The sequence below is a fragment of the Alexandromys fortis genome, unplaced genomic scaffold, assembly GCF_014885135.2.
Source record: "Alexandromys fortis isolate MF-2015 unplaced genomic scaffold, M_Fortis_MF-2015_v1.1 scaffold_70, whole genome shotgun sequence".
Classification (NCBI taxonomy): domain Eukaryota; kingdom Metazoa; phylum Chordata; class Mammalia; order Rodentia; family Cricetidae; genus Alexandromys; species Alexandromys fortis.
Window position 1 is genome coordinate 216,362 of NW_026067955.1, and position 24,244 is coordinate 240,605.

The 24,244-nt window shown below is 45.8% G+C and overlaps 1 long non-coding RNA gene across 1 annotated transcript in view; it reads left to right on the forward strand.

Annotated features, from left to right (window-relative positions):
- The first annotated feature begins 3,114 nt into the window (after nucleotides 1–3,114).
- LOC126507527 (uncharacterized) overlaps nucleotides 3,115–24,244 on the forward strand; it is a 28,412-nt gene continuing 7,282 nt past the window's right edge. Inside the window, exons 1-3 of the long non-coding RNA XR_007593571.1 lie at nucleotides 3,115–3,193; nucleotides 19,112–19,166; nucleotides 20,547–20,928. This is a non-coding gene — a long non-coding RNA (uncharacterized lncRNA). The remainder of the gene's footprint in view (nucleotides 3,194–19,111; nucleotides 19,167–20,546; nucleotides 20,929–24,244) is intronic.

Genomic DNA, 24,244 nt, shown 5'->3' on the forward strand with positions numbered 1-24,244 from the left:
CTCTCTCTCTCTCTCTCTCTCTCTCTCTCTCTCTCTCTCTCTCTCTCTCTCTCTCTCACACACACACACACACACACACACACACACACATTTTTTTAAAGCTAAGGTTGGGGTAGAATGAAGGTAACCTAGTCCCTCTTAGCCTCAGGAGGTGAACTTGTCCAAAGGGTAGAAAGAGATTAAGTTAATAAATTCTCCTAAGACTTCAAATGACAGTTTTTCTTTTTGACTTCTGGACACATGCCTATACAGAGTGACAGGCCAGAGTCTGCCGTGTCCCCAGTCCTTGCTGGAGCTGTAGATACACTACAACACATCTGGCCACTTGTGTTCCACCTTCCCTGCCCCCTCCCCTTTTTTGGTTTTTCGAGACAGGGTTTCTCTGTAGCTTTGGAGCCTGTCCTGGTACTAGCTCTTGTAGACCAGGCTGGCATTAAACTCACAGAGATCCGTCTGCCTCTGCCTCCCAAGTGCTGGGATTAAAGGTGTGCACCACCACCGCCTGGCCAAACTGTTGATTAAAGGACAGTGACACATATGATTGCATTATTACTCCTCCTCCTCTACACCACCTACCATGTCTTTTGTATCAGATCTGGCTTGAGACTCTCTCCATCACAGCCTCCTCCCAGACACATGTGCCTTCTAATTATATAAGTGTGTTGAAAATAGTCTCATGTAACCCAGGCTGGCTCAGACTCAATGTGTAGCTAAGAATGATCTTAAACACTTGATCTTCCGGCTTCCACTGGGTGCTAGGATTACAGATGTGGGAAGTCACACTGGCTTGAGACATAACTTTCATGCCAAGCTTTAGAGTTGCTGAGGGACAGCATGTATCCTATGTGGGAGCAAATGCTGGCCTTTTCAGTGTGGATCTGCTATGGTCTGAATGTTAGAGTCCCCTCAAATTGATACCTTGAAGCCTACTCCTCGCTGCAACTGTCTCAAGACTTGATTGAAGTGGTGAGGCCTGCAGGAGGTGGTTGACAACATCACTGCTGGGGAGGGTTGGTGCCTGTGTTAGTTAGCTTTTCTCATGATGGCAAATTCCTTAGATACTCAAAAGGCGGAAAGGAGCTGGGCATGGTAGAACATGCTATAATCTCAGCACTTGGAAGATGGACTCAGGGGAATTAGGAGTCCAAGGTCAGTCCAACAAAGTGGGAGAAAGGGGAAGAGAACTGATTTTATGTACTTTGATTCATATTTTTTTTCTTTCTTTTGTTGATGTTGTTTTGTTTTGTTCTGTTCTGTTTGAAGCAGGGCCTCACAGTGTAGCCCTGGCTGGTCTGAACTCACAGAGATCTGTCTACCCCTGCATCTTAAGTGCTAGGATTAAAGGCATGTACCACCACATCCGGCTTCAACTCACATTTTCAAAGGTCTCAGTTTGTGGTCATCAGGCTCCATTGTTTTGAAGTCATGATGAGGCAGAAGGAGCATCATGGTAGGGAGGGATCAAGATGCAGACAGAAAGAAGCCAGGATAAAATATGCTCTTCAGAGGCACCCACGAGCTGCCCCTGCCTCCAACCAGGCTCCACCTTCCATGGTTCTACCCTTTACCAACAGTGCATTCAAATCTAGAATCCATCAATGGATTAAACCCTTCATTAAGGCAGAGCTCTCAGGATCCAACAGGGACCCAGAGTTCTTTCCTAATCCCTAGGCATAACAAATGAATCAAACGACATCAAGATTAACATGACAGTTTCCTTATCAGCTCCAGCAGCCTGTTTGCTCTTACAGGCCTGTGAGGACACAGAATGTGCTAGCCGTGTTTGTTTTTGAGACAAAGTATCATATAACCCAGGCTTGATGGTGACCTTAAACTTCTGGTATTCCTGCCTCCACCTCCCAAATTCTGGGATTAGAGGCAAACAGCACCATACCTAGTTAATGTGGTGCTGGGGATCCATCCTAGGGCTTCCGGAGCGATACGTCACATCTCTGGGCTCTGCGGCAGTCTTGACATTATACTTCCTGGACTCCAGAACTGCCAGAAATGTTTCTGGTTTTAGCTGCTGTTGTTATTTTGGTTTTGGTTTTCTGAGACAGGATCTTTCTATGTAACTGTGGTTGACCTGAAACTCACTGTGGAGGTGACACAGGCCTTATGCTCTTGATCCTCCTATCTTTGCCTCCCCAGTCCTGGGGTTACAGGAAAATGATACCTGACCCACCTCTGTTCTTTATAAATACCAGTCTGAGGTACTGGATTATCTCAGCCTGACTAGACTAAGACAGAACCTAACTCTCTTTCTGTTATTGATTCCTAGGGTGGGGGTGGTGTTCAGTTTCTACAGTCAATTCTGATACACCAAATGGTATCCAACAGTCGAGTTCTCGAATCAGGTCTCACAGAACTGTTTCACTTCAGATGCCAACCACAGCCAGGTGTGGTTTCACACATCTGTGATCTTTGGGAGGCAGAGACAAATGTTGTAAATAACCTTTTCTGTTTGTTTTCTTTTGGAGACAGTATTTCTCTGGGTAACCCTGGCTGTTCTGTAACCCACTCTGTAGACCAGGCTGACTGGCTCCTGAGTGATGGGATTAAAGATGTTTACCACCATGTCCGGCTGGTAGATTTATCTATTTTAAATTTATTTCAATTTTAATTTGGGTGTTTGCCTATGTTATGGTTTAGGTAAAAATGCTGCAGGTCCCCGAGTGGCTGCAGCGGGCAGCGGGCCATGAGACCACGCTGCAGGTCCCTGAAGTGACAGGGGGCAGCAGGCAGCAGGTCCTGAGAACAGCCAGTCCCAGGCTGAGACAGTGGAGTTCCCCAAGTGACTGCAATAGGTCATGAGGGTCAGCAAGTCCCAGGCACAGAGCCGCAGTCCCAGTGGATGAGAGAGAGAGACATGGATAGGCAAACATGCAGAGTGAGGTTGGATGTTTATTTAGTGGGTTATGGAGGCAAAAGGGGAGAAGGGAAGAAGAGCAAAGAGAAAGAGGCAGAGAGCCGGGCGGTGGCGCACGCCTTTAACCCGAGCACTCGGGTGTTGCGTGAGGTCCTTCCACTCCTCCAGCCAATAGCCGCTGAGATACCAGCCCATTGGGGCGTGGTCTCTCTCCCTTTAAAAAAGCGGTCACTTCCCTCTCCTCTCTCTTACTTCCTGCTCTGCCTCTGGCGACTAGACTCCCTTCCTGATTGCACAGAGGGCTGTTGTCTGGGACAGTAATCTGTAAGTTTTTTCCCCTTTAAATAAATAACCATTCTATTAATCATAATTCCAAACTGGTGTGGGATTGTTTGTGACTTATGCCTTCGCCTTCATCTGGCACCCAGACGTGGATGACTGAATCCACACAAAGCCTAAGAAGGCTTGGGAAAGAATAGAGTAAAGCATGTTTTCTTGGTAGTAGCAACTTCTTGGGTCTGTTCTGCTTGCTAGAGGCAAGCAAGTGCTCTCATCTAAGAGAGGCTTCCTGACTCAGCTTCAGCTGCAAAACCCTGCAGCTATTAAGAGGTCCTGCCACGAAACACTTAAATGGTGTTGATAAAAGCTGACTGAATGCTTGTTTGTTTTCAGCCGTAGCAGGAAAAAAGTTGTGCTGTTTTAAAATGCCAGTTTTCTGGGCCATCCTGCCAGGACAAACTCTGATTCAGACTCAAGCAGGTAGTCTGACTGAATGTGGTCTGTGAGCAGAATGCTGCAGTTTGCTTGCTGGCAGGGACCTTAAAATGCCGTAGAGTTGTGGCGGTAAACATGGCTACAACCGGTACCTCCGCCATGAGGCTGGAAAGCTAAGGAATGGGCTGGCTCTAGCTGCCAAAGCCACAGCTTTAATCCTACCCATATTGCTCCGTAATTTAAAGGCTCATGTGTTCAGAAAAAGAGAGAGAGATACAGTAAAGAGAGATTCAAAAACAAAAAAAAAAACCCTTTAAATTATTTACAGTGTGTTAAATATATATGCAAGCTAAAAGTTAAAGTTCTTAAAAGTAAAAAAAGGAAGAAAGAGAGTAGTTGGGTGTGGTAGTACACACCTTTAATCCCAACACTTGGAAGGCAGAGGGAGATTGACCTCTGAGACTTCTAGGTGTGGTAGCATGCGCCTTTAACCCCAATGCCTGGGAGGCAGAGACAGAAGGATCTCTGAGAGTTCAAGGACAGCCTGATCTACAGAGTTATTCCAGGTCAAAGATATACAGAGAACCTGTCTCAAAAAGCAAAAAGTAAAAATAAATGAAATAGAGGTTAAAATAAAGCACACAAAGATGGAAAATACACAGAGAATTTTGATACTGTATGCTATTATGCTGTGTTTGAATTGTTTGAATGCTGAGGAAGGAGCAACAGCTGCTAAAAGATATTTGTTTATAAATGCTGCTGAACTAATCCAACATAGATATTTTGAAAATACCTTGACTTCAGAATTTGGATCTAAGGATATGATACTTTGGAAAAGAGATTCTTCTTTTGTTTTCACAGACGATGGCACCCTATGGATTGCTTCCATCCCAATGTGGTATGATGGACCATGTCCTCCTGAAAGGTTGCTGTGAACACCCTCAAAAAATTACTTCACTCAACTGCCAACTGAGATGACCCTGGCACACAGGTTATACCATAAAAGGCCTAAATTATAACGCCCCAATTCAGCAGGAAGCAGTTTGGAGAGAAATAAATGTTACTTTTGGGTTACCCATATTTCTACTGGGTTACCTAAATACTAAAGGCTCCATAACCTCCTCCTCAGATCCAGCAGATGTACTAGAACAAGTCACAGGATTTGTGCAAACACTTTCCTGACATTTACCAGTAAATGGATATAAAGGATATACAAATGTGTAGCCGAACGGAAGAAGTGACTAGGGAGCAGCAGCTGGGGAGGAGGTGTGAAGCTTCACTGGGCACCCAACACCACCCAGCACTTCTGAGTATTCAGTAACCTAAAGGCCTGGGAGACTCATGGTTCATGAGTTCTGTTTATTTATGCTGTCCTGGCACTCATTCTGTAGACCAGGCTGGCCTTGAACTCACAGAGGTCGGCCTGCCCTTTGCCTCTGCCTCCCAAGTGTTCAAGAGCGTTATCTAGTGGTTACTGTTGTCTACATGGTCTCTGGGATTGTGTGTAAACCACCTTGTTTGGTCAAGGTTTTAGAACCCACTCTCTAGGCTCCTCCTCCCCCAGTCTCTAATTATATATTTGGTCTTCCTGGTAATCATGCCAGTCCTAAAGCTATCTATGGGATTTTATTAGCATAAACTCAGATATGATAGAAAGTGGATCATTATAAATAAGGAACATGATTCTTTAAAGATCCAGATTTTAGGAGCTCTGTCCCAGAAACCCATGACAAACATATATGTGTGTGTGTTTGATATCATATTTGTGAAATACATATTTATGTAATATTTTAATTATACCACAGATCCCATAGCTTGCCATTCATTTTTTCACCATAGTTGCTTATATACAAATTAGCTAAACAGAAGGTAGTGATAGGATTAGAACACGTGTTGCTACAGAGATCCTCAAATCTGGTTCTAAATTAGATAAATATGCAAATTAGGCAACCCTCCCACAGGGAAACTGATAAGATATTGTGGTCACCACACCACCAGGACTTCAGACTGGCAGTTCAGGTTGTCCTGTGCTCCTACCTCGCCTCTATATACCCAGAATAAGGACCAGGAATATGACAGAAAAGGGCAAGGAGAGTCAGAAAGGTTTAAGCAACCGACCCAGAGTCACACAGAGACACAGGGTCAGAGGTAGGTGGAATACACAAGTCTAAAGCCTGCAGTCCCCTGTAGCAGGTAGTTGCTTCCTGTGGTATGATTTTCTTCCTGTTGATCACACACACAGATTCCACCCAAGCTAGTGTCCTCAACAGCACTTCAGTCTTGGGAACGAGGCCGGTGAGCAGTCTGCTCCACGCTGAAGCCAGGTTTACCCCTGGAGACAGAACTAAAATTAAGACTGCTAGGTTTCAGCCCACCCCCAACTCATAGATGGAGCTCTGGGCCAGCTGGGAGTCAGCATGCAGCTCCACCCCTGTTCTCCAGACCTAGTTGCTTTACCTCTCCGTGCCTTCACCCTTGTGCTCTCAAAAGCTCGGGCTCACAGACAGCTCAAAGCAGTTGGAATCTGAGACTTTCACAATCATCTTAATAAAAGCAGAGGGAGCTCACGGGAGACTAGATGGGTGCTGTGATAGCTTTGTTATGCCTGTTTAAGCGATAGCTTATCCTGGTGGATTATTCCCTTAACAATCTCGTGACAAAAGTCAATCTGCCCAGGTTGGGAAACTCCAATGCCCCCAGGGAGTAGATTGAGGACATCAAAATTCTTTTGGGAGGCTCTGCTTTGAGGAGGGTTATGAGGAAGTTTTTATTGACTGACTTGCAAATGTCCTCGGTTCAAATAATCCTTCTGGCACGGTGGCACATCTTGTACTTCCCATCATTCCAGGCAAAGAGGAGGGTAGGAAAGAATGGGTGCCCATCAGTTTCCCAGCCACTGTCCAGTGCCTCCTACCTGGAGGAAGTTCAGCTCTCTGCTGGTTTCTGCTCCTTAGCAGAGTGCTCAGGGGCAGAGAGTCGTTCTATCTCTTCCAAGCTGAGGCAATGTGGTTGCTTCAGGCTACCACAGGAGAACTCATCCTAGGATCTGAGCTGGGATAGGGGCACTACTGGATGATGAAACCCATGATTAAAGATCTAGTCATTTTCTAAGTCTTCATAGCAGGGCTAAGGTCCCTCAGAATGAGGAACTTCGTGATGCTGTACCTCTGCAGTGTTGTGCAAAACAGTAGTACACCCAACATATGTGACTCTCGTGAGTCATTATTTAAACATCTCTCCTCTACATGGTTACACACAAAAGATCACGAAACTAAGCAAAGAGGTTTCATAATTGTTGTGGCCTGGATGTGGGCGTGTCTCACAGGTCCATATGTTAAAACCTAATTCCCAAAGTGGTAATACTAAGAGATAGTGTGATAAACTCTTTTTGTCTATCAAAGGTGGCTAATATTCCATAAATCTCCCTCACCTTTTATGCTTTTTAGGCAAATATTTTAATCTCCCCCACTAAGATTTTTATTTACTTAAAGGTTCTATTGCATTTCAGGAACTTGATGAGCCAGGGTAGCCAACCCCTTTGTTCTTCCTTCCATTTCCTCCCCTCCAATTTCCAAATCACTAATCAGTACACCATGGAGTTGAATTTCATTCATCCAGTGACAAACAGCTAAGCTCCTCTTGTATTAGAGGTAAAAGATAAAGGCCATTGTGGCCATGCATACTGCTTGCCAGTACAACTGGGTTGTGGTACACCCTTTTGACAAAAAGAAAGTGCCTTGCCAGGTTACATTTGCTCTGTTTGGGTGCTTTTTGTCCAACACGGAGACTATTCTCTCCCAGTAACAGGCATTTGAGGAGTGAGTAAACCATGACAGCTCAGCTCTCGTGAATATAATTAGTGCTCTTTGTCAGCTCTCAAAGAAACTGAACAAGATTCACTCTGTACCTGTGGCTCCTCCCAGCACTCCTCGCCCCTCCTCCCCTAAACCTCCCCTTCCCAGGGGCTGGGCTTCCTTTCCTTCCCCGAGCCTGATCCCTAGATAAGGCAGCCATTTTGACTAAGAGGCAGCTCCTCTCTTGCTCTCCCTCCCCCCTCAACTCTCATGGTCCTGTTTAGTCAGCCAGCCATGTTCAGCCTGGACTCTTCCCTCTGCCTGACTTCTCCCTTATGGCTACAATAAAAATCCTGTCCTTGCTTTAGGAGTAGTCATGTCACCCTCCTCCTTTCATTTTATTTTTCCATCCACTTTTTTTTTTGTAATATAATAAAAGGGTTTGGGGAAGCTATGTGAGCAAAAATTTCTGTTGTTTGTATGTAGGAAGAGGAGCTGCTTGTTTGGTTCCTGGCCACCTTGCAACCTTAGACTCAGAATAATCACACAGAAACTGTATTATTTAAAACACTGATTGGCCCATTAACTCTAACTTCTTATTGGCTAACTCTTACATCTTAATTCAACCCATTTCTATTAATCTGGCCTACCAGCAAAGTTCCAGCACGTCTATCTCTGGTGGCAGATCCATGGCATCTCCTGACTCTGCCCTTCTTTTCTCCCAGCATTCAATCCAGTCCTTCCTGCCTACCTAAATTCTGCCCTAGCAAGAGGCCAAGGCAGTTTCTTTATTCATTAATGGTACTCACAGCACACAGAGGGGACTCCCACGTCATTTGTAAATTACCAAGTCTATAGTAACTCCATTGTAGCAACAGAAACAGAAAAAGGCAACAATGAGGGGCTGGAGAAATTGCCCAGTGGTTAAGAGCATTGACTGCTCTTCCAGAGGACCAGGGTTCAATTCCCAGCACCCACAAGGCACCTCACAACTGTCTGCAACTCCAGTTAAGAGGACCCAACACCCTCACACATATATGCAGGCAAAACACCAATGAACATAAAATAAAAAAAATTTTTTTTACAAAGCCAGGAATGAGCTAAAATTTATATTTATCTATCTATTTATTATGTTGTTGTTGTTGTTGTTTTGGTTTTTCGAGAAAGGGTTTCTCTGTAGCTTTGGTGCCTGTCCCGGAACTAGCTCTTGTAGACCAGGCTGGCCTTGAACTCACAGAGATCCGCCTGCCTCCACCTCCCAAGTGCTGGGATTATAGGCGTGCGCCACCACCGCCCTGCTGTTGTTATTTTGAGACAAGATCTTCCTGTTATGACCTGCTACTGACTTGTCCTGTCCCTTTAAGAGACAAGCCCTGGCCTCTCCCCTCTTCCACCAAGGCAAGCAGATCTTCCTTCCCTCTTTCTTTTTCCCTGTCTCTCTTTGGGAGAGATGGCTGCACCCTCCCCCCCACACACACACTCTGTTTCACTCTCACGCTTTCACTCTCTCTCTCCCCCTTCCCTTTCCTTCCATAACCCACTGAATAAACTATACCCAAACACTCTCTCTGCATGGTGTGCCTATCCAGTTTCCACCCGCCGTGGCTCCTCATGGGACTGGCTGCCCCACTGCCCTGCCAAGGTCTCTCGCCTGCTTAGGACCCACAGAGGCCTCAGGTGGTGGGATCAGGCTGTCCCTCGTGGCCCGCTGCTGCCCCTCAGGGAATAGTACTGTTTTATCTAAACCATTACACTTACTAAATAGCTTCAGATTCACTTTGTGGCCCAAACTAGCCTGGAACTTTAAAAAAAAAAAAAAAAAAAAGATTTGTTTTTATTCTTTGTGTATGTGTGCTTTGCCTTCATGTACGTACCTACACCTCATTTGCAGGCCTAGTGCCCACAAAGTTAGAAGAAGAGTCTTGGATCCCTCCTGGAACTGAAGTTATAACAGCTAGGAGCTGCCATGTGGGTGCTAGCAGCCAAGCCCAAAACCTTTGCAAGCGCAGCCAGTGCTTTTAACCTCTGCGCCATCTGTTGTTTTAGCTTCAGTCCAGTGGCTGCACCTTAATCTACTGCTATTTCTAGCCTGCTTCTCTAACAACGACAGGAACTCTGTTCCCGCAGGCACTGTACCTGTCGCTGCTACTAAAGGTAGCTTTAACAACATCTCTATTGCTTTATTTGTAAATAAGACTGGAGAGTCAAAGGCTGGGGTGAAAACCTACTATCTCAAAGAGGCAGAGTAGGAACTAGCTAATCCTCTCTCCTTGCTAGTGTCTCCAAAAAAGAGCATCCTTCAATTCTACTAAAGTATATATAAGAAAAAAAAAAAACACTTCAAATCCCTGTCAACTACTGCCAGTGTGTCTCTCTATCTCTCCCAGATGCCCTCTGATGCTCTATGATTACTTTCCATCAAATAGTTGCTAACTCTGCGCCTCCTGACCCCAAGGTTAATTTTACTCAGTTAATGCAAATGCAAACTTGGGTTTCACAGTGTGATCTTGCAACAGTTGTTGGGTGTTTTTTTTTTGTTTGTCTGTGTCAGTGACAAAATATGTGAGCAAAACAACTTAATATAGAAGTGTAATTTTGGCTCACAGTTTGAAGGGTTTCCGATCAGAAGGTGGGGCAGGGTGTGGTGAGGAGAAGGGCTTAGTCCCGTGCTTGTAAGGAAGCACAAAAAGAACACCTGTGCTCTGAGTTCTCCATTTCTCTCTCTGATCCTGCCTGGCCCTCTCCCTGTGGTGTCTTCCCGAGTTAACCACCATGTCTGGAGAACCTGTCACTGACACATGCTGAGGTGTTTCCCTAACATCTGGACTGTGTCTCAGTGCAATTAAGTTGATGATCAAGATGAACATCAACACATACTAGTCTGTGCTCTTCCACCCTGCTATGCCTGCAACCTCAATTTTTTTCCCCAAGATTTAACACAAATAAAACCCTGTTAACACAGAAAGTTAAGAGATTGAAGCAGTTAAAATATGTTTCTTTTTTGCTCTCTGTGTGTCTTATTGTGTTTTTTGGTTTCTTCTTTCTTTCTTTCTTTTTTTTTTTCCCTGAAACAGGGTTTCTCTGTTTAACAGTCCTAGCTATCCTAGGACTGCTCTTGTAGACAAAGCTTACTCACAGAGATCCAACTACCTTTGCCTCCTGAGTGGTGGGATTAAAGGTGTGCACCACCACCATCTGGCTTTCTTTTGTTTCTATTTGTTTATTTGTGTGATTTTTTTAGGTTATATTCCTTTGCATCTGCCCTCACTGTGCTGTAGTTATTTTTTTAGAATTCTTTGTTGAAGTCCAGGAATCCAAGCCAGGCATGATGATGTACACCTGTGATCTTGATGACATTTGGGAGGTGGAGCAGAATGAGAATCACAAGACCATTTGCACATATATACTACAGTACATAGTTCCTGGGCTACAATAGGGCTTATCTAAAAACAGGGGGTGGATGGATAGCAACTATCATGAAGGAGAAACCATTAGGAATTACCAATTACAAGTATGTGCTTGCAGCTCAGGCTACAGGTGCACAGCAGGAAATTCCAAATTATTTCCTTTTATATAAAGAAAAAAACTAAATTACTTTCAAGTAAAATGCTATATCTGTCATGATGTGGGAGTGTCATATCAATCTGTTGATTTCATTGGCTGAGCAATAAAAGAAACTGCTTGGCTGGCCCTGATAGGTTAGAACATAGATGGGAGGAGTAAACAGAATAGAATTCTGGGCGGAAGAGGAAGTGAGGTTAGACTCTGCTCTGCTCCCAGACAGACCCGATGGCTCTGCACTCTGGAGCAGAGACGCCATGCTCCTCTTTCGACCCAACATGGACATAGGATAGAGTCTTCCCGGTAAGCGCACCTTGGGGTGCTTACACACATCATTAGAAATGGGCTAGTCCAGGTGCGAGAATTAGCCTGTAAGGGCTAGAGTTCATGGGCCAAGCAGTTCTTAAATGAATACAGTTTGTGTGTTGTTATTTCGGGCATGAGCTAGCTAAGCGGCCAGGGTGTTGGGGACGCAGCCCCGCCGACGCTCTTATTTCAACACTGTCATATGACAAGCAACAGAGATGCCAATACGAAGCTCATTTCTATATTATTAGCATTTCACAGTAATTACCTAGCAGTCATTTTGACTTTTTCAGAGAAGAGCATTTTACTGCTAACAATGTGCGGAACTGTGGGTGAGGACCAAAGGCAGGAAGGTGCTGTCGTACTTTATTAGAATAAAATCTGTCACCCTTGGGCCTGAGGCCGAGTACCACACAGCTGAAGATTGCTTCCTCCTTTCTCTGGCCTCCCTAGACCTCAGTCCACATGAGAAATAGTATTTGATTTAGATGGGAACACCGAGGTGTGAAAGAGAAGGGCGGTCTTTTGAGGATGTCTGTGCAGACCGGCCTCCTCTGGGCTCACTGGATGTGTGGGGGCAGGGACAGGCTGAGCCTGAGCAAGGTTTATTTGCAGTTCATTTGAATAGGCCTCAGACACCTCACACTAAGTGTAGACAGACCCATGGGATCCCAGAACTCAGGAAGATCCCTTCAAGCATCCCTACCCCCACCCCATGCAGGGTCACCGACTCCAGTGGGCTCTCAGTGCCTTGTCTTTGGGACAACCTGGCCTTCCTTAACCGTGCTGTAAAACAGAGCTCCCAGGGAGGGGAAGTTCTCCGTTTTGAACTCTGTTTTTTACCCGACACAAGTCTAGAGCCTGAGAAGGGCCTGGGTCCAAAAGGTCAGAGGAAGATGAAGCTCTACCCTGAAGAGCCTGGGAGAACTGCTGGATGCTCCAGATGTATGGAATGAGGCCTTCTTAGCCGGTCATTACTGCCTTCACCTGACTGGGAAAACAAGTCAAGTGATGTAGGACGGAAACAGGGCTGACTGACTAGACAGGGGAGAGGCCTGCTCTGAAGGGAAGGGTGGTAGGAAATGCCCAGGCCCTACTTCCCATCCTGCATGCCCAGTCCTTTTAGTCAGGCAAGGTTTAGGAAGAGACACCCTTCCCGTTTACTCTCCGTACATCTAAGGTTGTCTGGAATCACCCATAACCCTAACAGACTGCTCTGTCTTTTTTTTTTTTTTTTTTTTTTTTTTTTTTTTTTTTTTTTCGAGACAGGGTTTCGCTGTGTAACAGCCCAGCCTGTCCTGGAACTAGCTCTTGTAGACCAGGCTGGTCTCGAACTCATAGAAATCCGCCTGCCTCTGCCTCCCAAGTGCTGGGATTAAAGGTGTCCGCCACCACCGCCCGGCCTGCTCTGTCTTGTATTAGTCCAGTGGCAAGGAACTCATCAGTGCCTCATGAAGCTTGTTCTAGAAGGAAGGCCTTGAGCCGGAACCTGCCTCCCTGGAACACATCTAAAAAGCTCTCGCAGCTGTGGGACCAATGGCACGATGTCTTCCCGACCAGTTCCAGCTCACTATCAAATCCCTCCATCCTCTCTTGGCCACTATATCTTAGACCTGTATCCAAAGCCTGCTCTATTAAATCATTTTGTAGTGTCTAAGGGGCACGGCCATGGGAGGGATGCAAGGCAAAGCTAGAAGGCCTGCCTATCAGAGTTCTTCTACGCCTTACAAGGAACATGGATGGGTCTTGCTCCTCTGAGGCAGATACCAGTGGGGCAAGGACATACCCCAGTCCTAGGGGAAACAGAAGAGACAGGGAAAATGGGATCACTGCTCACCCTGGGCAGTGAGAGAATGTCAGCCAGCTATGTTGTTTTTTTTTTTTTTTTTTTTTTTTTTTTTTTTTTGATTGTTTTTAGTTTTGCTTTCCCCCCAAAAAATAAAGAAAGTAAGAGTCTGTAAAAACAATCCCCTTGTCTGCTCTTGCAGTGAGCCTAGGCCTCCTGGACACGAAGACTAGACCAAAGCCCCAGACAGGCGTTCAGGAGCCCCCGCCGCTCCCACCAGCACACACACTGTCATGAAAGGGGAAGATCTTGGCTCGCCAGCCCTGGGCTCACTCCAGTCCCCTTCACGTGTACCTGGGGACTTCCCCAGCCTCCCCAGTTATGAAAGCTGACCAGAGCAGGGCCTTTCTCCCTTTCCCCAACAATATACCCTGAGGTAGTAAATCTTCTCACACTGCTTCTCCCAAGGCCTGGCCATTTGGGGTGAGGCGCCAGGGCTATTAGGCGGCGGGCATCACAAATCACTGAGTCAGGCGCCACCTCCTTAGGGTCTGTCTGCTAGAGAGCGGGGAATTTTGCTTATTATTTTTTCTTTTCTTTCTTTGCTTCTTCCTCTTCCTCCTCTTCTTTCTCTTCTTTTTGCCCTGTCTGTATAGATAACACTTCCTTGAGGCACACATTCGCCCAGGAGCAGGGGGAAGGTGGCGATCTTGTCCTGCTGCCCATTTGAACAGCAGTTGGGCTCGCTTACGGGCTACAGTACTGCTTCTGCTTCTCCGTCTCCTCCCAGCTACAGTCTCAGAGTGGTTTCTACAACTTCTTCCTACTAGTCACTTCCCTGAGAGGCAAACAGACACAAACTAAGGGACCCGCCCCGCTGACCTCACACCCTACATAGACTGCACGGGCAGATAAGCGGCTGATTCCTCTCAGTGACACCGTGCTCCTAATGATTCAGCTGCTCGTTGTAAACTCACCAATTAGAGCTCAGGAAAACCTGATTGGGTAACACCTTGGGCCCTCAAAAGGCTTTGCTCACTGGTCCGTCTCCCCACTGTCTCTTTAGCACCGTGCTATCTTTGAATGGGCTGTTTAGTGTTTAGTCAACTTGGCTGAGCTACAATCCTCTGGAAAGAGGGGATCTCAACAGAGGAAATGCCTCTACCAGACTGGCCTGGTAGGCAAGTCCATGGGGGCATGTCCTTGATGAATGATTGATGTGGGAGGACCCAGCCCACTATGGGTGGTACCACCCCTGGGCATGTGGTCTTGGGTTGTATTAAAAAAAAAAAAAAAAAGTAAGCTGAGAGGCTGGAGAAATGGTCCAATGATTAAAATAATGGCTAATCTTCCAGAGGCCCAAGGTTCCCAGTACCCACATGGTGGCTGATCATTATCTGGGAACTCCATTTTCGGGAAATTCAATGTGGTACAGAAACAAAACACGTCCATACATATAAAATAATAGACAATAAATCAAGCTACATGAACAATGGAGAGCAAACCAGTAAGCAGCATTCTCCATGGTCTGCTTCAGCTGGGCTCCTGTCTTGCTTGAATTCCTACCTTGGTGTTCCTTAAAGATGGACTGTTGTTGGGATGTATAAACCAAACAAACCCTATCCTTTGAAAGTCTTTACCACAGCAATGAGAAGCAAACTTTTGCACCCTTAAGGTACCCCTCTTCCCTCTCGGAGCTGTAAGAATAAAATGCTTTGCCCAGCAGCCTCCGCCAAGTCACACCTGATCCACCACCAGGAATCCCACCCTCTTGCATTGGGGATCTCCTGGAGAGAGGATAAAAGCTGAGCTCAGACTCCAAGACCAAACTAGAAAAAAATAAATTGCAAGGAGGCTCAGTATGAACATTGAGAGCAGGAAGTGAAGGGTCTCTGACAGGCGTGAGCGTGGCAAACATGGCTCTGGCAGGCCTTACTCTTCTCTCCCACCCCCTCTGCCTTGCTAAAAACCATTAGATTACATTCCTACAGCTAGCCAGCAGGGACTCTTCCCTTATTTGGCCACTTCCTCCTCTTGAGGCTGACTACCAAGGTTCAACTCTCTAAGTATTGAAGTCCAACAATCAAAATCCGGCTTTGGCTGTCCTAATTAACATGCCCAATAAAAATTAAACCCGTCATCCTAACATGGGGTTTCCCCTTTTACCTTTCTAAACCACCATTTGCCTATGGGCCTTGTCTGTCTTCTCTCTATCCAGAGGCAATCCTTTGTCCCTCTGGGACAGATACCTTCCCTTGTTCTCTTCTCCCTAGTCCTCTGTCTCCTCTCTTTGTCACTTATTCCCTGCCCTTTGTCCCTCTGGGGCAAATAACTCTCCTCTGTGCTGAAAGCTTGGTTTGGGGTGCCTTAGGCCAATATAGGTCCTTTCAGGAAGGGTGTTCAAGAAGTTGGGCATGGTAAAACCACTGCTCTTGAAACAGGACAAGAAGAGATGACTCAGGACCCAGGATGGCCAGATAGGGACAAGGTTGTCAGAGTGTCTCACCAAGAACTGAGGCTTGGGCAAAGAGCTGTGGGAGACACCGTTGTTGAGAGATGTTTGATCATACCTGATCACACCGGAACTCTGAGACTGTGTTAATAAAACTGAACTTGAATCAAGAGGTGGAGCCAGCAAGTAGTTGACAAGAATAAGGAGGAGCCAGGGATATTGATAGAGAGATGTACAGGAAGGAGTAGGGAGGGACTTGGAGATTCGTGGCCCTTTTTGGCTTGAGACAGAAGGAGAGATGCTTTCTTGCTGTGTCTCCAGTCAAAAAGGAAGGTCAGCTGGTTGCCTCTCTACATCTCTGATCAAGCAGGTTTTCATTCCAATATCTGACTCGTGAGTCTTTATTGGTGAATAGAACAACTTAGATAAAAAACAGTATACTGTAGGGTAAAAGGCCACTTTTGGGTTAAAAAACCCACTAAATTCTGAGCCTGAAATCTCACCAACCCCTGGGCTTACCCTAAACTCAGCACTTGAAATCCTACCAATCCCCACCCTGGAAAACTCCATGCCCAAGAAACCCCATATAAACCTGTCTCTCTCTCAGTTCCCTGCCAGCCCCCTCCCAGCAGAGGCAGCCACCTCTTGTATCTTTCCCAATAAATCTCTTGTGTGAGGTTTGCTGTGTGCAGTGACTTTGTGTATTCCTTAGCTGACAGGATACCTTTTCCCTCAAAGCTGTAGCACTACAGATGCCCACACCACACAACACCCCCTCTGTCCCTTTGTCTCTCTGGGACCTGGTATTACGGAAAACCTTGGCCATTCTCACCACCAAGTCCTGTCTGATAACCTGAATTTAAACCCAGACTCAGGCCTGGCATTTCCCACTCAGATCTTACTTGTTTTCTGTTTTTCTCAAGCTCACAGAAATCTACCTGTTATTCTTTTTGGATATGGCATGGGGGGAGGGGTAGAAGACCGGTGGCAGCAGTCTCACAAGGGGCAGCAGGTCCCATGAGGGGCCATGGCAGGTGACCCAGTGAGTCCCCAGAGGCCCTGGTAGGTTCCCTTGGCAGGTGAGAGACAGGCAGATACGCCATGCAGAGAGAGTTTAGGTATAGAGTTTATTTAGTGGGTTATGGAAGGGAAGGGGAAAAGGGTGGGGTGGGGAATAGGAGGGAGAAGAGGTGGGGAGGAGGGAGAGAGACAGACAGAGAGAGAGAGAGAGCATACAGGCTGGAGGAGAAGATCCACTTGCCTTGGCAGAAGGGGGAGTGGGCAAGGCTTGTTTTTTAAGGGGACAGGGTACCCAGTTGACAGGAGAGATCATAACACTACCCACTCTCTGCCTGCCTAGGATCAAAGGTGTGCACCACCATGCCTAGCTTTTGTTTTTCTTGTTGTTTTGGTTTGGTTTGAAAGTGTTTTGGTTTTTGTTGTTTCATTTTTGTTTTTGTTTTTTGCTGGGGGGGGGGTGTTATTTGGTATGTTGTTGTTTTGGGGGGTGTTATTTGGTATTGTTGTTGGGGGGGGTGTTATTTGGTATTGTTGTTGTTTGCGGGAGGTGTTGTTTGGTATTGTTGTTGTTTTGGAGGGGTGTTATTTGGTAGTCAACCCTCTCTTAAAGTGGCCAGGGAATCTCCAGCTTAAGCTGCTCAGGATCAAGTCATACTCAGGATTCTGAGTCCCACATCAGTTTTTAATCCCAAACATGGCCTTGTGTACAGGGGGCAAACCATTTGGGATTCCTTCAATACAAGGTTCGGGAAAGGAAAGAAATTTAAAAAGTTTCAGGAAGCTCCTGAAACAAGACCCACAAGAAACTTATATAAACAAAAATAGCCGAAGGATGAAGCTGTCCTAACTCAGGAAGCCAATTCCTGTGATGTCACTTGTGAGTCACCCATGCTGGGGTGGACTTTTTGACACTGTAACTGCCTCTGAATCATCCATGTTCCTTTTAGGTAACCTCTCACTCACACTCCCGTAAATAAGATCAGCAAACTAAACTTCATACCAACATGGTTTTTAACGCACACCAACATGGGTTTCAGGTTCTAGGATGAGGCAATGATGATTCTTGTAAAGGAGACTGCTTGTTTGCTTCCCAGCCTCCCAGACCCGAACAATCACACCCAAACTATAGTAATTACAACACTCTGGCTAATAGCTTAGGTGTATTCCTAGCTAGCTCTTACATCTTAAATTAACCCATTTCTATTAATCTGTGTATCACCATGAGGCTGTGGCCTACTGGTAAGGTTCCAGCGTCCTTCTCCTTTGGCAGCTACATGGCATCTCTCTGATTCCACTTTTTTTCTCCCTGCATTCAGTTTAGCTTTTCCCACCTATCTATATTCTTCCCTGCCATAGGCCAAAGCAGCTTCTTTATTAACAAATGGCAATAAAACATATTCATAGCATGTAGAGGGGCATCCCACATTATCTTCCCTTTTCTGTCTAAATAAAAAGGAAAATTTTAACTTTAACATAGTAAAATTACATATAACAAAACAGGTAACAAGCAAGAATTACAGTTACAATATTTATTTTTGAGTCTAAAGTTTCATATCTAATTTATCTTTTATCATAACTAAGGAAAACTATAACTATCTGTCATCAATTCCGTCAAAGACACCAGGAGGATATAATATTACCTAAGTAAACAGCAAGTGCATTATAAGCAACTTCCAAAACTCTAGAGTTGACAGAGACATCTCTCTGCCTGGACAGTCATCCAAAGTTCTTCTGTAATGTTGGCATCCATCTTCAGCCTACAGGCCCATAATATCTGCCAGACTTTTCCATGAAACAGGAAATTTGAAAGACTGTTTTGCCTATTTTGGCAGTTTTTCTGTGTCCTGCAGAATGTCTGGCAGACTCTTCCATGAAGCAGGAACCCTGAAGGATTGTCTCACCTTCTTTAGACAAGTTCAGCAGTCATTTTTCTGTGGGCCCTGTATGTCCAATTTATAAGCATGCCATAAAGCAGTCCAGGAAAGAGCAGTTTCTTGCCCAAACTGCTGGCCTTGTCACACTGAAGGAAAATTCCACAACAAATCTCTTCAATGCCCACCAATCTTTCTGAAGTAATTGGCACTGCCAGAAGCAGACATGTCTCACTGTTGAGAAAAGTCTGAGTTCTTAAAACATTTTAAATGCCATATTCTGTAGGTCTTTGAAGTATTGACGATTATCTAACTGAAATATATCTCTGTATATCTAGAAAACCTAACCAATGTAATTAAAAGTTTTATTATTACAATGACTTTTTTTTTTTTTTTTTTTTGGGTTTTCGAGACAGAGTTTCTCTGTGGTTTTTGGAGCCTGTCCTGGAACTAGCTCTGTAGACCAGGCTGGTCTCGAACTCACAGAGATCCGCCTGCCTCTGCCTCCTGAGTGCTGGGATTGAGTGCTGGGATTAAAGGCGTGCGCCACCACCGCCCGGCCTATTACAGTGACTATTAATCTGTATTTCTTAACTATACATTGCCTTTTAAATGGGCTGCACAAACACAATACCCTAAACAAGAGCAGAAATACATGTGCACAGTGTGACAAAATCGACCTTAAATTTGTATCAATCGACCAAGATCCATACCAATGCAAAGTATTCCTCTCTATAGATCCCTCTGGCAGTCCTACTGATATCAGGCTCATCCACCCGGACCTGATTGAAAGGTATGGTATTGACTCAGGACCCCCAAGACCTCGTTCTCAGCACAAAGGACAAAGAGCAGGGAATAGGAGACAAAGATAGGAGAGAGAGGAAAAGGGAGAAGGGGAAGGAAATAAGGAAAAGGGGAAAGGGATCTTTGTCCTGGTTGGGGGGAGGGGAGACAAAGGGCTGCCTTTGGATAGAGAGAAGACAGACAAGGCCCATTGGCAAATGGTGGTTTTTATAAAAGGAAAAGGGGAAATCCCATGTTAGGATGAGGTGTTTAATTTTTATTGGGCATGTTAATTAGGTGAGCCAAAGGGGGCTTTTGACTGCTAGATTTTAATACTTTGATAACAGGACCAGGGTGGTTAGCCTAAGAAGGAGGAAGTAGCCAAATAAGGTAACCGACCTAGATGGCTAGCTTTAGGAATGTAATCTAATGGTTAGTTTGGTTTTATTTATTTATTTATTTATTTATTTATTTATTTATTTATTTATTTATTTATTTTAGTGAGGCAGAGGGGATGGGGTGAAGGGCAAGACCTGCAGAGACATGCTCACCACGCTCACACTGGCCAGTCACTCCACAGACAATCTTCCCATACTTAAAAGGCTGGACCTTCTAAAGGGTGTGTGTGTGTGTGTGTCCAAACATCCTTGCTTGCCTCAGGATACTCTCCCACCCTGACCTGCAAGGGAACCCCACTGCTACTTAAACTTATCCTTCTGCCTTCAAGGAGGTGCCAAGCTCCTTGGAGACAGAATCCAGGGAGCCCCCAACCAGTTCAAAAGAGGAGACATCAGGCAAACATAGGCAAAATGTTATGCAAATTGGCCTCTTTGGGGTTTGCATGGGGTGGGAGAGGGGAGACAGGCATAGGATGGAGCTGCAGCCAGTCTTCACAAGGAAAGACTAGCTCTGATGGGAGGGAGATGGGTGTTCAAGGGGAAGAGAGGAGCAGGATGAAGCAGACAGAGCCGGGGGAATTCTGTCTACTGCTCCAACCAAAGTGGCCCTCCAAGCCATGCTGCCCTGTCTTCAAAGAAGTCTACAGCCCTCTGAGATGATGCATCAGCAATGCAGAAACTCAGTCCGACTAAGAAACTGACCTTGGGGGTGGAGGTGGGGTCCCTGTAGGGGAGCAATTCCAGGCTGCAGTCCCCAGAGGATGGACCTTGATACTTTCTGCACAGTCAACATCCATACTCAGCCAGAGGAAGGTGCTGCCATTCCCATGGTTCTGAAGCACTGGGGTCCTTCCCATGGCAGTCTTTCAGGGCTTAGTCTACTTCCCTACACATGCCGGTTTTGTTTGTCTGCTTGCTTTTGAGATAAACTCTCACTTTGTAGCCCAGGCTAGCCTCAGACTCATGGCACTCCATCTACTTCTGCTTTCCAGTTCTGGGATTAAAGGTGTGTGTCACCTGGACCAGCCACGTTTCCTGATTTAAAAGAGTGTCTACACACCTGTCATCGGAGATTTCAGGGTCAGAGGCTGGGCCCTTGCAGCTATAATGAACCAGATTCAGCCATCCATACTCAACAGGCCACTTAAGTCGACATAGTGGAAAAGACTGAGAAAGGGATTTATTCTATGTGACCACATTGGGAAGAGGAACAAAGCAGTCGAGTGGCATATGCCCTCCCCACCCCCAGCCTCCAGTTCATCTTCAGGGTCCTGACAAGAAGCTGAAGTGCAGAGGGCAAGAGGAATGCATGTCTAGGAAAGATCCTGGCTGTCGCTGACCCATCATCCTCTTGACAACAGCCTCTACTGCAAGGTAACCTGATGGTGTTGGAACTGTGTAGAATTTCTGAAGGAAGACGTTCCCTGGCTGGTTCCAGGGCTGACAGCCTTTTGCTTCTCATATAAAAGATTTCTGGGTAAAATTCTAATTTGGGGGTCCATTGTCTCAATACTCTGACAGGAAAAGAGAGGGGCAGAGTGTCCTTTTAGAATATCTTCATGTCTGCCAGCATGGCTGCAAGGCCTTCCCCGTGATATCTATCTCTGGAGAAGTCAGTAACTCCCAGGCAGGCTTGGTGAGGGCTCAGGCAGGTGGTGGGAACAACTCTGCATCAGTTTCCCCTAAATTGAGACATTCTTCTCTGAGTCTCTCAAACTCACAAGCCACTTGGAAGAGAGACCCACTAGCGAGGCCCCTCCTTGAGGTTACCTAAAAGGTAAACAATTGCTGGCAGGAGAGTCTTCCCTCCTTCAGCTGCAAGATGCACAGGCAGCTCCCATGCAGCAACTTTCCTGATTCATGCTAGCTAGGTGTTGAGGGATGCCACTTGTTCGTTTCCGGCCGCCCAGCTAGCTTTGACCCGAAAACATGACACATAAGACTATATTAATTAAATCACAGCTTGGCCCATTAGCTCTAGCTTCTTTTTGGCTAACTCTTACATCTTAATTTAACCCATTTCTATTAATCTGTATATCACCACGAGATTGTGGTCTACCAGCAAAGTCCATGGCGTCCCCCGACTCCACTCCTCCCAGCATGACATTTAGTTTTCCCCACCTACCTAAGTTCTGCCCTATCAATAGGCCAAGGCAGTTTCTTTATTCATTAACCAAGAAAAGCAACAGGCAGACAGAAGGACCTCCCACATCAGTTAGGGTGGGACTCCTAAAAATGCGGCTGCCGAAGTCACTCTCCTGTAAAACAAACAAACAAAAGCAATAAGCTCATGGGTTCACCACCTCAGTCTTGGGTGAACTTCTTCCTTTGGTTGGTCTCTGCCTTCTCTAGCTGAGGTGTCTATCTGACTTCAAATCTGTGCCTGCAGGGTAAGATAGAGCCAGGCTGAGAGGTGCTGAGAGGGCCAGCCTTTTGAAACCCATTGGACAGATAATAGGAGACAGAGAAGCCAAAGGCTTCTTTGATAACCCTGCAGGAAGTCAACACAGAACAAAACAAAGGGATAAGGCGCTAGTGGCCACTCTCAAGGCCAAGAGATCTGAAGAGTTTGGTGTGGACATTAGATTACAGACTGGGTAGCTGATAATGAGCTCCCTTAGTGGGGAGCTGAAGAGATAAATGAGGCCCCAGTTTGGTTTGGTGACCTCTGATGGGCACCTGCCTAGAGAGAAGATGGATGCCACTCATTCCAGTGCCACGGCCAGGCCTGTCATGCTGTGTGCACAACTGGATGCGCATACAGCACACACATACCCAAAAGTACTAGTTCTTTTGAGAATCTATGTTCTTCCTGCCTCGGTCTCCCAAATGTGTCATCACGTCTAGCAGCTTTGATACTTATTATTTTCTATATATTTTGAGAAAGGGTCTTTTGTAGCTCAGGTTAGTCTTGAACTCATAGATAGCCAAAGCTGACCTTGAACTACTGATCCTCTTGAGTACAAAGATTACATACAGGTGCACATTATCACAACCATCAGTGTCAAGCAAACCCAAGGTTTCCTGAATGCTAAGAAACATCCTACCAACTGAGCTCTTGGTCAATGGTGGCATTTTGTGCAAAAGAACATTGGAAAATATAGAAAGTTCGGGTAGATGTTCTGTGGTAACTACTCAGAAGAGCCTCTCAAGGTAAGGATGTAGCCTGTAAATGTTTCAGTTCCTGCTATGTAACAAATCCCGCGTCTCATGGTTCTGAAGGCTTTGAGTAGGCTCTGGTCATGATCCTCTTCTGTAGTATTGTCTGTAGTTGCAATCAGCATGTTTCTCTTCCCACCCATCCACCCATCCATCCATCTGCCCGCCTACCTGCCCATCTGTCCGTCCATCCGTCCATCCATCCACCTACCCACCCATCCACCCACCCACCCAAACATCCATCTACACACCCACCTACCCATCCATCCATCCACCCACCCATCCATCCATCCATCCATCCATCCATCCATCCATCCATCCATCCACTCATCCACCCACCCATCCACCCACCCACCCATCCATCCATCCACCCATCCACCCACCCATCCATCCATCTATTCATCCATCTATCCATCCATCCACCCATCCATCCATCCATCCATCCCCATTTTCTTCCAACATATTTTTTAAACAAGATTTTATACTGTAGCCCAGGCTTACCTAGAATTTACTGTATGGTCTAGACTGGCCTCAGCTTGTAGCAGTCCCCCGCCCACTCCTTTCAAGAGTGTACTCCTATGTGCCACAGCACAGAGCAGGATTTTCTCTTTGTGACGTTTTGTCCAGTACGTTGTAATGGAAGAGTGACGGAGAGGGATGGAGAGGACATTATTAACATGCTTACTAGAACAGCCCTTACCTTTCATTCATTCTCCCTGCCCTATATACTTCCTACACACTTCCCTGGAATTTATCACCCTTGAAGCCAACACTCTTTTTCCTTTGCTAAATGGCATATAAACCCCCTAGTCCAATAACATACATAAAACCCTCTTTCAAAGATTAGACAGACAATAGGTTTGTGGACTTGGGTTGGGTTTGTTTGCAATCTGCACATGGCCCAGAGCCCTGCATACACTAGGCAAGCACTCCACCACTGAATTACAACCCCAGCTGCTGGACAATCGATGCCTGTCTGTTTGCCTTTTAAGACAGCCTTGTGCAGTCCAGAATGGCCTTGAATTTGTGATCTCCCTCCTGAGGCCTCCAGAAGATATAGTTTTAATCTAAGGGAATGAGTTTCTATCACTCAGACTACAATGTTGTAGCTAACCGGTAAGAAACGGCCTCTTGTTCATTGCTGCTGTCCTATCAAAGAAGAGTTTCACAAACACTAATAAAACACAGCTGTCTTCTCTGCAACGTCTGTTAGTGACACTGAAATTTCTTCACACACTTCAACCAAAACAATATATCCTGTTGGACCCATGGTGCCAGTCTGTAATACCAGCACTTGAGAGCCTGAAACAGGGAAAATGACTTTATTTCAGGCCAACTTGGGCTACAAAGTGGGATCCTATCTTTAAAAAAAAAAATTGCCAGGCAGTGGTGGTGCACACCTTTAATCCTAGCACTTGGTAGGCAGAGGCAGGTGGATCTCTGAGAGTTCGAGGCCAGCCTTGTCTACAAGAGCTAGTTCCAGGACAGGCACCAAAGCTACAGAGAAACCCTGTCTTGAAAAACCAAAAAA